The sequence below is a fragment of the Pleurodeles waltl genome, chromosome 6 (assembly GCF_031143425.1).
Source record: "Pleurodeles waltl isolate 20211129_DDA chromosome 6, aPleWal1.hap1.20221129, whole genome shotgun sequence".
NCBI lineage: Eukaryota > Metazoa > Chordata > Amphibia > Caudata > Salamandridae > Pleurodeles > Pleurodeles waltl.
Window position 1 is genome coordinate 1,414,800,308 of NC_090445.1, and position 16,810 is coordinate 1,414,817,117.

The window sequence follows — 16,810 nt, forward strand, 5'->3', positions numbered from 1 at the left end:
CATGTTGTGGTTTAACCTTTTGCATTGCAGAGTTCAATCCTGAAAACTTATTTTTAATATGCTTACAAATACTGTTCCTTTGCAATGTATTGCTGCAGGTTTTCAGAGTGTGTTAGGGTGTGGCCCCTTTCCAGGGCCTTCCAGAGACTTTCCCTGCAACATGCCTGGGCGTGGTTCTGGGCTGGGCCAAGACTCTATAAAAGAGAGCCAGCCCAACTCCCAGTGCTCACTATTCAGAGGTCCCGGTGCAGAGCAGCAGCTTCTTCCTGAGCTCCTGTCCCGGCGGCCTATTTGGATCTTCCAGTCTTCTGCCCTAATCCTTCATTGGTGATCATTGTTCCAGGCGGTAGGACGGTGGTTGGACTGTCCCGACACCGTTATTTAGAATTTTCATATTCTTGGTTTAAATTCTTAAATGAGTAACAGATTACGTGCGCGCTACCATTTCTTGACATTTATATGGTAGTTTACAAATAGGCAAGACGCGCGATTTATTTCATAAAGGTTTGACTTTCTTATTCATTGCGCACTACCATTTCTTGACATTTACATGGTGGCTTAAGAATCGGCAAGACGCGCAATTCGTTTTATGGTGTTTAAACATTGTTGTCCATTGCGCGCTACTATTTCTTGACATTTACATGATGTTTTACGAATTGGCAAGAACGCACAACTCGCTTCATGAGCATTTAACTTTGTTGTTCATTGCGCGCTACCATTTCTTGACATTTTACAATCTTAAGAATCGGCAAAAGAAGCGCGATTCATTTCATTCTACTTTGATCTTGTTATTTATTGTGAGCTGTTATTCCTTGACATTTATATCTTGTTTTACGAATCAGCAGGACGCGCGATTCGATTAATGATGATTTGACTGATATTCATTGCGTGCTACCATTTCTTGGTATTTTACATGGTAACACTCGAATTGGCAAGACGCACGATTCTCTCCTCAAGTTTAATTCATGTTGTTTATTGTATGCTACTATTCTAAGATATTTATTATGTAATATTCGAGTTGACAAGTTATGTGATTTGTTTCCTGAATCCATATTGTGTTATTCATGGTGCACAACCCTTTGATGGTGTTTATTATATATATATATATATATATATATATATATATATATCTATATCTGCAATATGTGCAATTTGTGTTGAAACATTTTAAGAGTACACAGAAGGCCAGAGTTTCTAGATGCAATATTGTATGGTCCTAGTATACATTCTCAAAACAGGATTTATATGACTGGTTTAAAATGTAGTCAGAATGTCTTTTCTGATTCTCATGTAAATCAAATCAAATCAAAAAACATTTATAAAGCGCGCTACTCACCCGTGAGGGTCTCAAGGCGCTAGGGGAGGGGGGGTTACTGCTGCTCGAAGTGCCAGGAATGCGAGGTGGTCCTGGGTGGTCCTGAGGTTGGTGGGGAGGGAGTTCCATGTCTTGGCCGCCAGGTAGGAGAAGGATTTCCCACCTGCCGTAGTGCGGCGGATGCGAGGGATGGCGGCGTGTGCGAGGTTGGCGGAGCGAAGTTGACAGGTGGGTGTGTAGAAACTGAGGTGACGGTTGAGGTATTCGGGTCCATTGTTGTGGAGGGCTTTGTGTGCGTGGGTGAGGAGCCGGAAGGTGATCCTTTTGTTGACGGGAAGCCAGTGCAGGTGTCTCAGGTGGGCGGAGATGTGGCTGTTGCGGGGTATGTCGAGGATGAGGCGGGCGGAGGCGTTTTGTATTCGCTGAAGACATTTTGGGAGTTTTATGGTGGTTCCTGCGTATAGGGTGTTTCCGTAGTCTAGGCGGCTTGTGACGAGGGCGTGGGTCACAGTTTTTCTAGTGTCAGCGGGGATCCAGCGGAAGATCTTTCGGAGCATGCGGAGAGTGAAGAAGCAGGAAAATGATACGGCGTTGACTTGTTTGGTCATGGTGAGAAGTGGGTCCAGGATGAATCCGAGGTTGCGTGCGTGGTCTCAGGGGGTTGGTGCAGTGGCAAGGGCCGTGGGCCACCAAGAGTTGTCCCAGGCGGACAGGGTGTTTCCGAGGATGAGGACTTCCGTTTTGTCTGAGTTCAGTTTCAGACGGCTGAGTTTCATCCATTCTGCGACGTCTTTCATTCCATCTTGCAGGTTGGTCTTGGCGCTGGTGGGGTCCTTGGTGAGGGAAAGTGTCAGCTGAGTGTCGTCGGCGTAGGAGGTGATGTTGATGTTGTGTTTGCGTACGATGTCGGCGAGGGAGGTCATGTAGACATTGAAGAGAGTCGGGCTGAGCGAAGAGCCTTGTGGGACGCCGCAGATGATCTTGGTGGGGTCTGAGCGGAACGGAGGGAGGTAGACTCTTTGGGAGCAGTTAGAGAGGAAAGAAGTGATCCAGTCCAGGGCCTGTCCTTGGCAGACGGTGTTGAAGGCAGCCGAGAGGTCGAGGAGGATGAGGGCGACTGTTTCTCCATTGTCCATCAGAGTTCTGATTTCATCTGTGACTACGATGAGGGCGGTTTCTGTGCTGTGGTTTGCTTGGAATCCGGACTGGGAGGGGTCGAGTAGGTTGTTGTCTTCAAGGAAATTGGTCAGTTGCTTGTTGACGGTCTTCTCGATGACTTTGGCAGGGAAGGGGAGGAGCGAGATGGGGCGGAAGTTCTTCAGGTCGCTGGGGTCCGCCGTAGGTTTCTTCAGTAGGGCGTTGACTTCTGCATGTTTCCAGCTCTCAGGGAAGGTGGCAGAAGCAAACGAGCTGTAGATGATGGTCTGGAGATGAGGGGCGATGATGTTGTCGGCTTTGTTGAAGATGAAGTGGGGGCAGGGGCCCGAGGGGGCACCAGAGTGGATGGTGTTCATGGTAGCTTTGGTCTCCTCCGCACTGATGTGAGTCCAGGCGTTGAGGGTGATGGCTGGGGTTGTAGGTTCTGTGGTGGTTGGCTGGGTCTGGTGACCGAAGCTGTTGTGTAGGTCGGTGATCTTTCGATGGAAGAAGGTAGCGAGGGAGTTGCAGAGATCTTGTGAGGGCGTGATGGAGTTGGAGTTGGAGTTGGCGTTAGGATTGGAGAGCTCTTTGACGATGTTGAAGAGTTCTTTGCTGTTGTGAGTGTTCTTGTCCAGTCTGTCTGTGAAGGAAGTTCTTTTGGTGGCACGGATCAGCTGATGGTGTTCGCGGGTGGCGTTTTTGAGGGCAGACATGTTTTCTACGGTGTGGTCTTTGCGCCAGGCTTTCTCGAGGGTACAGCAGTTTTTTTGGACTCCTTGAGGGTGTCTGTGAACCATTGAGGTTTCCTGGTGTTGGTCTGTCTTGGGAGGCGTCTGAGGGGTGCGAGGTTGTCCGCGCAGTTGGTGATCCAATGAGTGAGGCTGAGGGCTGCGTTGTTGGGGTCGGTGGAGAAGGTGGGTTGGTTGTCGCTGAGAGTGGAGAGTAGCTGTTCCATGGGGATTTTGTTCCAATGTCTGCGTGGGATGGGTTGTGTGCGGAGGTGGAGAGTCTTGCGTCTGAAGGTGAAGTGGACACATCTATGGTCGGTCCAGTGTATTACGGATGAGTGGCTGAAGGATACGTGGTTGCTGGCGGAGAAGATGGGGTCGAGCGTGTGTCTGGCGATGTGGGTGGGGGTGTTCACCAGTTGCTTGAGACCGAGGTTGTCGAGGTTGTCGAGCAGGGTGGTGGTGTTGGGGTCGTTGTTCTGCTCCAGGTGGAAGTTGAGGTCTCCGAGGAGGATGTAGTCCGGCGAGGCTAGGGCATGCGGGGAGATTAAGTCAGCGATGGATTCGCTAAAGAGGGCGCGTGGTCCAGGGGGTCTGTAGATGAGAGTTCCTCTGAGGGTGGTCCTGGGGTCGGTGTGGATCTGGAAGTGCATGTGTTCGGCGGCGAGGGAGGTGTCTTCGGTGGAGGTGGTGATGTTGATGGAGTCCTTGAATACGATGGTGATTCCTCCTCCGACTTGGTTGGTGCGGTCTCTCCTGGTGATTTTGTAGCCGTCGGGGATGGCTATGGCGATGTCGGGGGCCGAGGAGGCGTTCATCCAAGTCTCAGTGATGAAGGCGACGTCCGGTGTGGTGGAGTCCAGGAGGTCCCATAGTTCAATGGCGTGCCTGTGGACGGAGCGTGCGTTGATGAGGATGCATTTGAGATGGTTATTGGCGCGTGGGCTGGCGGGCGGGGTGCAGTCGCGGTGGAAGGTGTGTTTGCAGGTAAGGCATGCGTAGGGTCCATGAGTGTGTTTCGGGTTGGCTTGGAAGCAGGTTCTGGAGCGTCCCGGGTTGAGTGCCTGGAGGGAGGTGGGGTCGTAGCAGTGCTGCGGGGTTTGGGAGTGCTGGCGGCCAGGGGTCGTGGCGCTGGGCGCGGTCCAGGTGCGGACGGGCGCAGATGGGCGCAGACCGGCTTGCCTTTAGCGTGCCTTCGGCGTGCCAGCGGAGCGGCCGCCATAAGAGGGAGGAGGGGGGGTAGGAGGGGTCAGCTGGGGGCAGGAGGAGGGAGGGGGCGACGAATGGGAGCAGGGGGGGCGGGGCCGAGCGGGTGGTGGCGGCGGGAAAGCAGAGGGCGGGGGGGTCAGATAGAGGGGAAGGGAAAGAAGATAGGGAAGGGAGGAGATGGATTACAGAGGAGGAGAGGAGTCAGAAGAAAAGAAGAGAGGAATAGAAGAAGAGAAGAGAAGAACCCAGAAGAAGAGGAGAGAAGAGTACAGAAGAAGAAGAGAAGACCACTGAAGAAGAGGAGAGAAGAGTACAGAAGAAGAGAAGACCACAGAAGAAGAGAAGGACACAGAAGAACACAGAAGAAGAAAAGAACACGCAGGATGGGGTGCAGAGGAGGAGAAGAACACAGAAGAAGAAAAGAACACGCAGGATGGGGTGCAGAGGAGGAGAAGAACACAGAAGAAGAAAAGAACACGCAGGATGGGGTGCAGAGGAGGAGAAGAACACAGAAGAAGAAAAGAACACGCAGGATGGGGTGCAGAGGAGGAGAAGAACACAGAAGAACACAGAAGAAGAAAGAAGAAAAGAAGAAGAAAGGAACACGCAGGATGGAGTGCAGAGGAGGAGAAGAACACAGAGGAAGAGCAGAGCACGAGGAAAATGCGCTGAGTAAGAAGAGAAGAGAAGAACACAGAGGAAGAGCAGAGCAGGAAGAAAATGCGGTGAGGAAGAAGAGAAGAGAAGAGAAGAGAAGAAGACAGAAGAAGAGCAGAGCAGGAAGAAAATGCGGTGAGGAAGAGGAGCGGGACACAGAGGAAGAGCAGAACACGAGGAAAGTGCGGTGAGGACGAAGAGAAGGACACAGGAGAGGAGCAGAACACGCAGCAAGTGGGCTGCAGAAGAGGAGCCGAAAACGGAGGAAGATGGCTACCAAAGGGAGGCGCAGAAAGCGAAGGGAAATGGATAGAGAGAGGACAGCAGAGGTACGAAGAAAAGTTGGAGGAGAGAGCAGAAGACAGAAGTTCAGAAAACAGAGGTGAGTAACGAGGGGCTGGGCGAGGGGCTGGGCGGGGGGAGTACTTACGGTTTTGATGGTTTTGCTGGGAGGTGGCAGGAGTCTGGGCAGGTGGAGCTGCAGCGGCGGGGGAAGCGACCTACCTTAGGGTCAAGGGTCGCTGTCTCTGCCACGCAGCGGCCGCCATAAGAGGGAGGAGGGTGGGAGGAGGGGTCAGCTGGGGGCGGGAGGTGGGGGCGACGAATGGGAGCAGGGGGGCGGGGCCGAGCGGGTGGTGGCGGCGGGAAAGCAGAGGGCGTGGGGGTCAGATAGAGGGGAAGGGAAAGAAGATAGGGAAGGGAGGAGATGGATTACAGAGGAGGAGAGGAGTCAGAAGAAAAGAAGAGAGGAATAGAAGAAGAGAAGAGAAGAACCCAGAAGAAGAGGAGAGAAGAGTACAGAAGAAGAAGAGAAGACCACCGAAGAAGAGGAGAGAAGAGTACAGAAGAAGAGAAGACCACAGGAGAAGAGAAGGACACAGAAGATCACAGAAGAAGAAACGAACGCGCAGGATGGGGTGCAGAGGAGGAGAAGAACACAGAAGAAGAAAAGAACATGCAGGATGGGGTGCAGAGGAGGAGAAGAACACAGAAGAAGAAAAGAACACGCAGGATGGGGTGCAGAGGAGGAGAAGAACACAGAGGAAGAGCAGAGCACGAGGAAAATGCAGTGAGGAAGAAGAGAAGAGAAGAGAAGAACACAGAGGAAGAGCAGAGCAGGAAGAAAATGCGGTGAGGAAGAAGAGAAGAGAAGAACACAGAGGAAGAGCAGAGCAGGAAGAAAATGCGGTGAGGAAGAGGAGCGGGACACAGAGGAAGAGCAGAACACGAGGAAAGTGTGATGAGGACGAAGAGAAGGACACAGGAGAAGAGCAGAACACGCAGCAAGTGGGCTGCAGAAGAGGAGCAGAAAACGGAGGAAGATGGCTACCAGAAGGAGGAGCAGAAAGCGAAGGGAAATGGACAGAGAGAGGACAGCAGAGGTACGATGAAAAGTTGGAGGAGAGAGCAGAAGACAGAAGTTCAGAAAACAGAGGTGAGTAATGAGGGGCTGGGCGAGGGGCTGAGCGGGGGGAGTACTTACGGTTTTACTGGTTTTGCTGGGAGGTGGCAGGAGCCTGGGCAGGTGGAGCTGCAGCGGCGGGGGAAGCGACCTATCCTCGGAAAGGAAAGTACTTGAATAAGAAAGTTTTCATTTAATTCATCTTGATTCCGCTACAGGTATCCGGCCATCTTGAAACTTAGTAATTTTAAACTTAACTCTTAGATTGTTCATGTTTTCAGAGTGACTAGGCTTAGAATCATAATCTAGTATTGATTTCAGGAGATATATTTTTCATATTGTGTGTTCTAACCTTTTTCTTACTACAGGTCTCCTTCCCAGCTGTTTCCTTCCTAATCCTCTCTTCCCCTCTTGAACACTCTCAGTCTCTGTGATTTATCTATCAGAGTCTTGGAGCTGTTCAGTGGTGGACGTGTTGCGAACGTGCACAGACCCCGAGGATCTGGTGACTCTGACAGGTATGCTATCCATGGTGACAATGGCAAGGTTACCTGTAGGAGAAGTGGAACACAGAGTTGCTGTTACACTTAGGGTATTATTGATGTTGTGTGAGATGCAGACAGTACTTTAACATGATCCCCAGGAATCACAATGATAGCTGCTGCACAATCTTACTTAGGACACTCTATAACTGCAATGCCATGCGCCATGTTTAAAGCTGTTAAACTATGTTGATAGTGATTGGACTGCTGTTGCCATCTTATTTTGTCTGATTATTGACATGGGTGTTCATCTTTGTTGCCTATTGAAGTATCTGACATGATGCATAGCTCAAAAAAGAGCTGCACAATGCACAGTAGTGTCAGGGTAGAGACACAGTATGGGAGCATGCAATAAACATTGACCTGTAACTGGATGTACTGCATGTGCACCCACTTGAGCATCTACAGTTCCACCTCAGGTGGGTAAATTTCAGTTTTAGGAATCTTTATTCTAAGTACATTAGGACTGGGCACTCAGCTATAGCTGTGTTTTGCTAGTGAAGATAGTGGGAGTGGGTCATTGTATTGCTCTCAATGGTATTAACTGTTTCACACTTGCACATTCAATGGGTTAGATTGGTACTTAGTTTCACAAGCATGACATCTCACATTTGGTGCAATGTTTAGGTTTTCACAATGGTGGGATATTGCTTTCAGGAAGTAGCAATGCTATGAGTTGCGAGTACTTCAGATACTATTTCCAAAGGGCTGTGGAGCCCGGTGTGTTTACTGGACATGTGGCATGCCAGAGAGGGGTATTAGGACAGTGGACAGAGGTGAAGTAGGTGGTATGTTAATTGGGGTGGGTTAAGGTGGAGAGGGAGCATGCAGGACATGACAATTGGGTGACATGGATTTTGTGGGGTCTTACCCAACTCCACTCCCCAAGGTATTCCTGTCAGGCACTCAGGATGCAATATGTCCAAAACCTTCTCCTCCCAAGATGTGAAAGTAGGGGGAGGATGTGGGGCTCATTGCCAGTTTTGGGTACCACCAGATGGTGCCTGGATGCCACAGACCATAGCTTTCACCTGAGGTCATTCCACCTTGTTAGAAGATTATCCATTAAATCAAACTTCCACAGGAGAAAATTACTTTTACCCAACTCCCTATAACAGATGTGTGCTCAGAATTTAACTGATTATCTGAACCCTGCATCCACTAGGGGGAAGGGGAATGGTAAAAGAAAAAGAGAGACCGCCTCCAGATCCAGTTCCAGCCTGTGTTTCCAACTTGAAGAGAGGATATTCAGTGTGTCTCTGAAAACCTGCACCTTTCTTCTTATTGGGATTTCTTTAAAGGAAGGACATGCAGTCAGGAGATATGAGCATGGATAAGTACATTCTTACTGTGCGTTCAACTGTTCAGCCGTTCACATTCACCCAATTCTATCGCTTCCCTAACCTGGATCTTTTGAGAGACTAGCCTCTCTCTAAGAGAAATTCTTTTACTTAATAACTTCTTTTCTCCAGGAGTCAGAGGTTTCTAAGGATCTCTGGAGAACAGTTAAAAAGTTCACAAATATACAAACTACTAATGTCTTTTACAGGAAAGGAAAACTCCTTCTCAAGGTTCAGTTTTCTCAGTATCTAGGAATTAGACTGAGCACGGAGGTTTGTCTCTAAGACTGACGAGTCCTGGCAAGGACCTGGCTTGGCAGTTTGGGCTGGACTGTTCCCATGAGGAACAGGGTCAAGACTGATTTGCATATGGCTGGGCCCAAACTGGGGTGGCATGGCGAGCAAAAGAACGATGGATTAAACCCAGATCTGTGACTGGGGGTGAGTGTTTGACAATGTTCAGCATTCCGTCCATCACTTGTTGTTTTTGCTTTGTCGCCCTAAGTGGGAAGGGTATGCCCAGACGTGGGTCCCGTGCTTCCCATGCCAATGGATTCAAGCTAGCCTGGCTGATGAGGGGTGAAACCCCGAAACTGGTCCCAAGATGCTTGTTTCCGGTCCAGTAAGGACCTGGCTTGGCAGTTTGGGCTGGACTGTTCCCATGAGGAACAGGGTCAAGACTGATTTGCATATGGCTGGGTCCAAACTGGGGTGGCATGGCGAGCAAAAGAACGATGGATTAAACCCAGATCTATGACTGTGGGTGAGTGTTTGACAATGTTCAGCATTCTGTCCATCACTTGTTGTTTTTGCTTTGTCGCCCTAAATGGGAAGGGTATGCCCAGACGTGGGTCCTGTGCTTCCCTTGCCACTGGATTCAAGCTAGCCTGGCTGATGAGGGGTGAAACCCCGAAACCGGTCCCAGGATGCTTGTTTCCGGTCCAGTGACGATGGATTAAACCCAGATCTGTGACTGGGGGTGAGTGTTTGACAATGTTCAGCATTCTGTCCATCACTTGTTGTTTTTGCTTCATACACCTGGGCCATAATTACTTGGTAGTTGATAAGATGTGCATATTTTTTTAAGGGTCGGGTTAGAGAACCTAGCAGAGTTTCCTACTCTTGTAGTGTTTGTTGTTTGATTGTTTAGTTTAGCTTTACTTTGATTTTTTTTTATAAATTATATGCTTCTATGGTAAACGCTAATCTAGATTTTGCATGTTGCCATATATTTTTTAAATATAATTATATTATTATTGTTAGACCTGACGTGCCTTAGAGTGGTCACCCCTAACTTTTTGCCTGCCTCCCTCCACTTTTTGGACTCTGTTTTTGCTGGCTTCTAGACTCTGCGCACTTTACCACTGCTAACCAGTGCTAAAGTGCATATGCTCTCTCCCTTTAAACATGGTAACTTTGGATTATACCCAATTGGACTATTTAATATACTTATAAGTCCCCAGTAATGTGCACTGTATTTGCCTAGGGCCTGTAGATTAAATGCGACGAGTGGGCCTGCAGCACTGGTTGTGCCACCCACTCAAGTAGCCCCTTTACCTTGTCCCAGGCCTGTCATTGCAAGGCCTGTGTGTGCAGTTTCACTGCCACTTTGACTTGGCATTTAAAAGTACTTGCCAAGCCTAAAGCTCCCCTTTTTTTACACATAAGTCACCTCTAATGTGTGCCCTAGGTAACCCCTAGAGCAGGGTGCTGTGTGGGTAAAAGGCAGGACATGTACCCATGTAGTTTACATGTCCTGGTAGTGTAAAACTCCTAAATTCGTTTTTACACTACTGTGAGGCCTGCTCCCTTCAAAGGCTAACATTGGGGCTTCCCTCACACATTTTTGAAGTGGCAGCTGCTGATCTGAATGGAGTAGGAAGGTCATATTTAGTATGGCCAGAATGGTAATACAAAATCCTGCTGACTGGTGAAGTTGGATTTAATATTACTATTTTAGAAATGGCACTTTTAGAAAGTGAGCATTTCTCTGCACTTAAATCTTCCTGTGCCTTACAATCCACGACTGGCTAGGTTTAGTTGACAGCTCCTTGTGCATTCACTCAGACACAACCCAAACATAGGGTACTCAGCCTCACTTGCATACATCTGCATTTTGAATGGGTCTTCCTGGGCTGGGAGGGTGGAGGACCAGCTCTGACAAAAAGGACTGCCACACCCCCTACTGGGACCCTGGCAGACAGGATTGAACTGAAAAGGGACCTGGTGCACTTCTAAACCACTCTTTGAAGTCTCCCCTACTTCAAAGGCACATTTGGGTATAAAACAGGGCCTCTGCCCTACCACCTCAGACACTTGCTGGAGAAGAAACCTGAACCAGAACCTGCATCCTGCCAAGAAGAACTGCCTGGCTGCTCAAAGGACTCACCTGTCATCTTTCTACAAAGGACTGCTGCCTTGCTGTTGGCCTGCTGCCTTGCTGAACTCTTGTCTGGCTGCAAAAGTGCTCTCCAAGGGCTTGGATAGAGCTTGCCTCCTGTTCCCTGAAGTCTCAGGACCAAAAGGACTTCTCTTTTTCATTTGGACTCCTCGTGCGTCAAAAAATTTGACGCACAGCTTGCTCCACGGTGAGAAAATCGCCGCACACCAACACTGCTCGTCGCAACGCCTACGGGGCGACCGGAACTTCAACGCACGGCCTCATATGGACAACGCCGCCCGACTTCCAGAGAGGAAATCGACGTGACGCCTGCCGTGAGAAAGAAAATTCCACACACAGCCTCCCGGAACGACGCGCAGCCGGATAACAAGCCGAGGAATCCACGCACAGACCCTGGGACATCTGGTAATCCCACGAACCATAGAAGGAGTCGGCCCGCATGCCGGAAAACGATGCACGTCTGCCCTGAGTGCAAAATAATGACGCAAGTCCGTGTGTGAAGGGGCAAAACCGACGCACACACCATTTTTCTTCCCGCAGAACGACGATGGTCACTATAAAGACAACCCGCAGTGCTTCAAGAGGCCACCGTCCACTACCGGACAAACACCTGGGTTGACTAGTGTAGCGCTCGGGAGGGAGATGGACCCAGATAGCTTTGGGGAGCAGGTAGAGATTTCCCTAGTGTCCCTGGGAGAAAGAGAAATGGTGCCCAAAGCCCACATGCCCCAAAATACTTCCAAGTAAAAGCAGTGGGTCACCATTGATGGACAAAAGGTGGAAGCTCTGCGTGACACAGGAGCCAGTATGACTACTATCAAGAGTCAGCTGGTGTCAACAGAGCAGATAATCCCTAATACATTCCACCAGGTCATAGTCGCTGACAATCATGAGAGTCACCTACCGGTGGCTCTGGTTCCCTTTGAGTGGGAGGCGGTCTCTGGTACTCTGAAAGTAGCTGTGAGTCCTGCCATGCCTGTAGATTGTCTGTTAGGCAATGATCTTGAGCATACTGCTTGGAAAGAAGTAGAGCTCAGATCTCACCTGGAGATGTTAGGGTTATCTGAGTGGGTCTGCATGAGCACACGGTCCATGGCTGCCCGGGAAGGGAGTCAAGGGCGTCTGGAGCCTGGAAAAATGGCCCAGACAGCTGCAAAGAGGAAGGGCAACTGTTCCCACGGTGGTGGACAAGGGACCTGAGGAGGAGGAGGCCCTTGAGCCAACTGGGGAGGACATAGCTGACCTGGGTAACCTACCTGAACTTGCTGGCTGGCAAGTAGGGGGGGGGCAGCCGGGGCAGCATTCTGCAAGGCGCAGAAGGAATGCCCTGCCCTTAAGGGTCTGAGGCAACAGGCCACAGCCCAAGCAGCAGGTGACGCCTCTGGCACTTACCATATTTACTGGGAGAATGATCTCCTTTACAGTGAGCGTAAGGTTCCAGGTCCTGGGGCACCCCGGGTACTGGTGGTCCCCCAGTGTTACTGGAACTTCCTACTGGGCCTGGTTCACGACATCCTCCTGGAAGGACACCTGGGCCAAGACAAGACCTTTAACAGGCTTGGCACCCACTTCTATTGACCCAGAATGAGGACAGCCTCAGATAACTTCTGCAGAGCTTGCCCCACCTGCCAGCCTAGTGGGAAGACAGGGAAACTGCTTAAAGCTCCCCTGCTCCCACTCCCAGTCATTGGCACCCCCTTTGAAAGGGTGGGCAACGACATTGTTGGTCCCTTGGACCCCAAAACTGCCTTGGGCAACAGGTTTATCCTGGTTTTGGTGGACCATGCCACCCGCTATCCAGAGGCAATCCCTCTGAGAACAGTGACTGCACCGGTGGTGACCAGAGCCCTGTTGGGAATATTTACCCGTGTGGGATTCCCTAAGGAGGTCGTGTCTGACAGGGGCACAAACTTCATGTCTGCATACATGAAGTCCATGTGAGATGAGTGTGGGGTGACTTACCGGTTTACCAACCCTTATCATCCTCAATCCAATGGGCTTGTTGAGAGATTCAACCAGACACTGAAAGGCATGATTGGTGGCCTGACTGATGCCATGAGTCGTAAGTGGAACGTCCTCTTACCCTGCCTGTTGTTTGCTTACAGAGAGGTGCCCCAGAAAGGGGTGGGGTTCAGCCCCTTTTTAGCTTCTCTATGGTCACCCTGTCAGGGGACCCCTAAGCATTGTTAAGGAGGGCTGGGAGAAAGCTCCCAAGTCACCTCCCCAGGATGTGGTCAGCTACATGCTGGCCCTCCGCAACCAAACCCAACGCTTCTGGAAGCAGACCCAGAGTAACCTCGAGGCCAGTCAAGAGGTGATGAAGGAGTGGTATGACAAGTAAGCCACTCTGGTTGAGTTCTCACCTGGAGACAAAATTTGGGTGATGGAGCCAGTAGAGCCCAGGGCTCTCCAGGACCGCTGGACTGGCCCCTTTGAGATCAAGGAGCGTAAAGGGGAGGCCACTTACCTAGTAGACCTCAAGACCCCTAGGCACCCCCTAAGGGTCCTCCATCACAACCGGCTCAAACCTCACTTTGAGAGGTCTGAGGTCAGTATGCTACTGGTCACAGATGAGGGCATGGAAGAGGAGAGTGAACCTCTCCCCGACCTCCTCGCGGTCAAAGAAGGGGATGGGTCAGTGGGGGATGTCATTCTCTCTGACTCCCTGACTCTAACCCAGAGAGGAGACTGCTATGAGCTGTTAGAGCAGTTCTCCCCCCGTTCTCCCTTACTCCTGGACTAACCCACCTCTGTGTTCATGACATTGACACAGGTGACAGTCCCCCTGTGAAGAACAAAATTTACAGGTTGTCGGATAAGGTGAAGGCCAGCATCAAGGAGGAGGTCACCAAGATGTTGACTTTAGGGGTAATTGAGAAATCCAGTAGTCCCTGGGCCAGCCCTGTGGTATTGGTTCCTAAGGCTACTGCCCCAGGTGCGAAGCCAGAACTCCGGTTCTGTGTGGACTACTGGGGTCTCAACTCAGTCACCCGGACTGATGCTCACCCCATCCCCCGAGCTGATGAGCTCATGGACAGTCTAGGCGCTGCCAAGTTCCTGAGTACGTTCGATCTTACTTCAGGGTACTGGCAGATCAGCCTGACTGAGGGAGCTAAAGAAATATCAGCATTTTCCACCCCTGATGGCCATTACCAATTCCGTGTGATGCCATTTGGGCTGAAAAATGCACCCGCTACCTTCTAACGGTTGGTTAACGGGGTCCTAGCTGGTAAAGATGCCTACTGTGCAGCTTACCTGGCCGACATAGCTGTCTACAGTTCCAGCAGGGAGGAACACCTGCTCCACCTCAAGGAGGTGCTTCAGGCTCTGCAACAGACAGGCCTGACCATCAAGGCTAGTAAGTGCCAGATTGGGCAGGGTTCCGTGGTGTACTTGGGACACCTAGTAGGTGGTGGCAAGGTGCAGCCACTCCAGGCCAAGATTGAGACTATCAAGGCCTGGCAACCACCTAGAACACAGACTGAGGTGAGAGACTTTTTGGGCCTCACTGGATACTACAGCAGATTCATCAAGGGCTATGGTACCATTGTATCCCCCTTGACAGAACTCACTTCCAAGAAACAACCTAGGTTGGTGAATTGGACAGAGGCTTGTCAGAAAGCCTTTGATTCTCTGAAGGAAGGCATGTGCACGGCCCCCGTGCTCAAGGCCCCTGACTACTCCCAGGAATTTATTGTGCAGACAGACGCTTCAGAGCATGGCATAGGGACTGTTCTAGCACAGCTAAATGAGGAGGGCTCAGACCAACCGGTAGTCTTTATTAGCAGAAGACTATTACCACGGGAACAAAGGTGGAGTGCTATTGAGAGAGAAGCATTTGTTGTGGTCTGGGCACTGAAGAAGCTAAGACCCTACCTGTTTGGGACTCACTTCCGGGTTCAGACAGACCACAGGCCCCTCAGATGGCTCATGCAGATGAGGGGTGAGAATCCAAAACTCTTGAGGTGGTCCATTTCCCTGCAGGGGATGGACTTTACGGCCAGGGGTTGACCACGCCATCACTGATGGTCTCTCCAGATACTTTCGCCTTAGCGATGAGAGCTTCCAGGAGGTCGGGTAGCTCTCCCCACTTTCAGCTGGGGGGGACACATGTTAGACCTGACATGCCTTACGGTGGTCACCCCTAACTTTTTGCCTGCCTCCCTCCACTTTTTGGACTCTCTCCCTTTAAACATGGTAACTTTGGATCATACCCAATTGGACTATTTAATATACTTATAAGTCCCTAGTAATGTACGATGTATGTGCCTAGGGCCTGTAGATTAAATGCTACTAGTGGGCCTGCAGCACTGGTTGTGCCACCCACTCAAGTAGCCCCTTTACCTTGTCCCAGGCCTGCCATTGCAAGGCCTGTGTGTGCAGTTTCACTGCCACTTTGACTTGGCATTTAAATGTACTTGCCAAGCCTAAAGCTCCCCTTTTTCTACACATAGGTCACCTCTAATGTGTGCCCTAGGTAACCCCTAGAGCAGGGTGCTGTGTGGGTAAAAGGCAGGACATGTACCTGTGTACCTGTGTAGTTTACATATCCTGGTAATGTAAAACTCCTAAATTCATTTTTACACTACTGTGAGGCCTGCTCCCTTCATAGGCTGCCCTCACACATTGTTGAAGTGGCAGCTGCTGATCTGAATGGAGTAGGAAGGGCATATTTAGTATGGCCAGAATGGTAATACAAAATCCTGCTGACTGGTGAAGTTGGATTTAATATTACTATTTTAGAAATGGCACTTTTAGAAAGTGAGCATTTCTCTGCACTTAAATCTTTCTGTGCCTTACAATCCACGTCTGGCTAGGTTTAGTTGACAGCTCCCTGTGCATTCACTCAGACACACCCCAAACACAGGGTACTCAGCCTCACTTGCATACATCTGCATTTTGAATGGGTCTTCCTGGGCTGGGAGGGTGGAGGGCCTGCTCTGACAAAAAGGACTGCCACACCCCCTACTGGGACCCTGGCAGACAGGATTGAACTGAAAGGGGACCTGGTGCACTTCTAAACCACTCTTTGAAGTCTCCCCCACTTCAAAGGCACATTTGGGTATAAGACAGGGCCTCTGCCCTACCACCTCAGACTCTTGCTGGAGAAGAAACCTGAACCAGAACCTGCATCCTGCCAAGAAGAACTGCCTGGCTGCTCAAAGGACTCACCTGTCTGCTTTCTACAAAGGACTCCTGCCTTGCTGATGGCCAGCTGCCTTGCTGAAGTCTTGTCTGGCTGCAAAAGTGCTCTCCAAGGGCTTGGATAGAGCTTGCCCCCTGTTCCCTGAAGTGTCAGGACCAAAAAGACTTCTCTTTTTCTTTTGGACTCCTCATGCGCCGAAACATTCGACGCACAGCTTGCTCCGCAGTGAGAAAATCGCTGGACGCCGACGCTGCTCGACACGATGCCTACGGGGCGACTGGAACTTCGACGCACGGCCTCGCATGGACAATGCCGCCCGATTTCCAGAGAGGAAATCGACGTGACGCCTGCATTGAGAAAGAAAATTCCACGCACAGCCTCCCGGAACGACGCGCTGCCGGATAACAAGCCGAGGAATCCACGCACAGACCCTGGGACATCTGGTAATCCTGCGAACCATAGAAGGAGTCGGCCTGCATGCCAGAAAACAACGCACATCTTCCCAGAGTGAAAAATAACGACGCAAGTCCGTGTGTGAAGGGGCGAAACCGACGCACACACCATTTTTCCACGCATCTCCTCCTCTGCGGCCCTCTGCGGAGATTTTCCACTCCAAACCAGGTACTTTGTGCTTGAAAGAGACCTTGTTTGCTTTTTAAAGACTTAAAACACTTTATATCACTTTTCAGTGATATTTCTACAAATTCTTATTGCATCTTTTATTGTGTTGATCGACAAATATCCAGATAAATATTCTATATTTTTCTAAACACTGTGTGGTGTATTTTTGTGGAGGTATATGGTGTTATTGTATGATTTATTGCACAAATACTTTACACATTGCCTTCTAAGTTAAGCCTGACTGCTCGCGCCAAGCTACCAGAGGGTGGGCACAGGATAATTTGAATTGTGTGTGACTTACCCTGACTA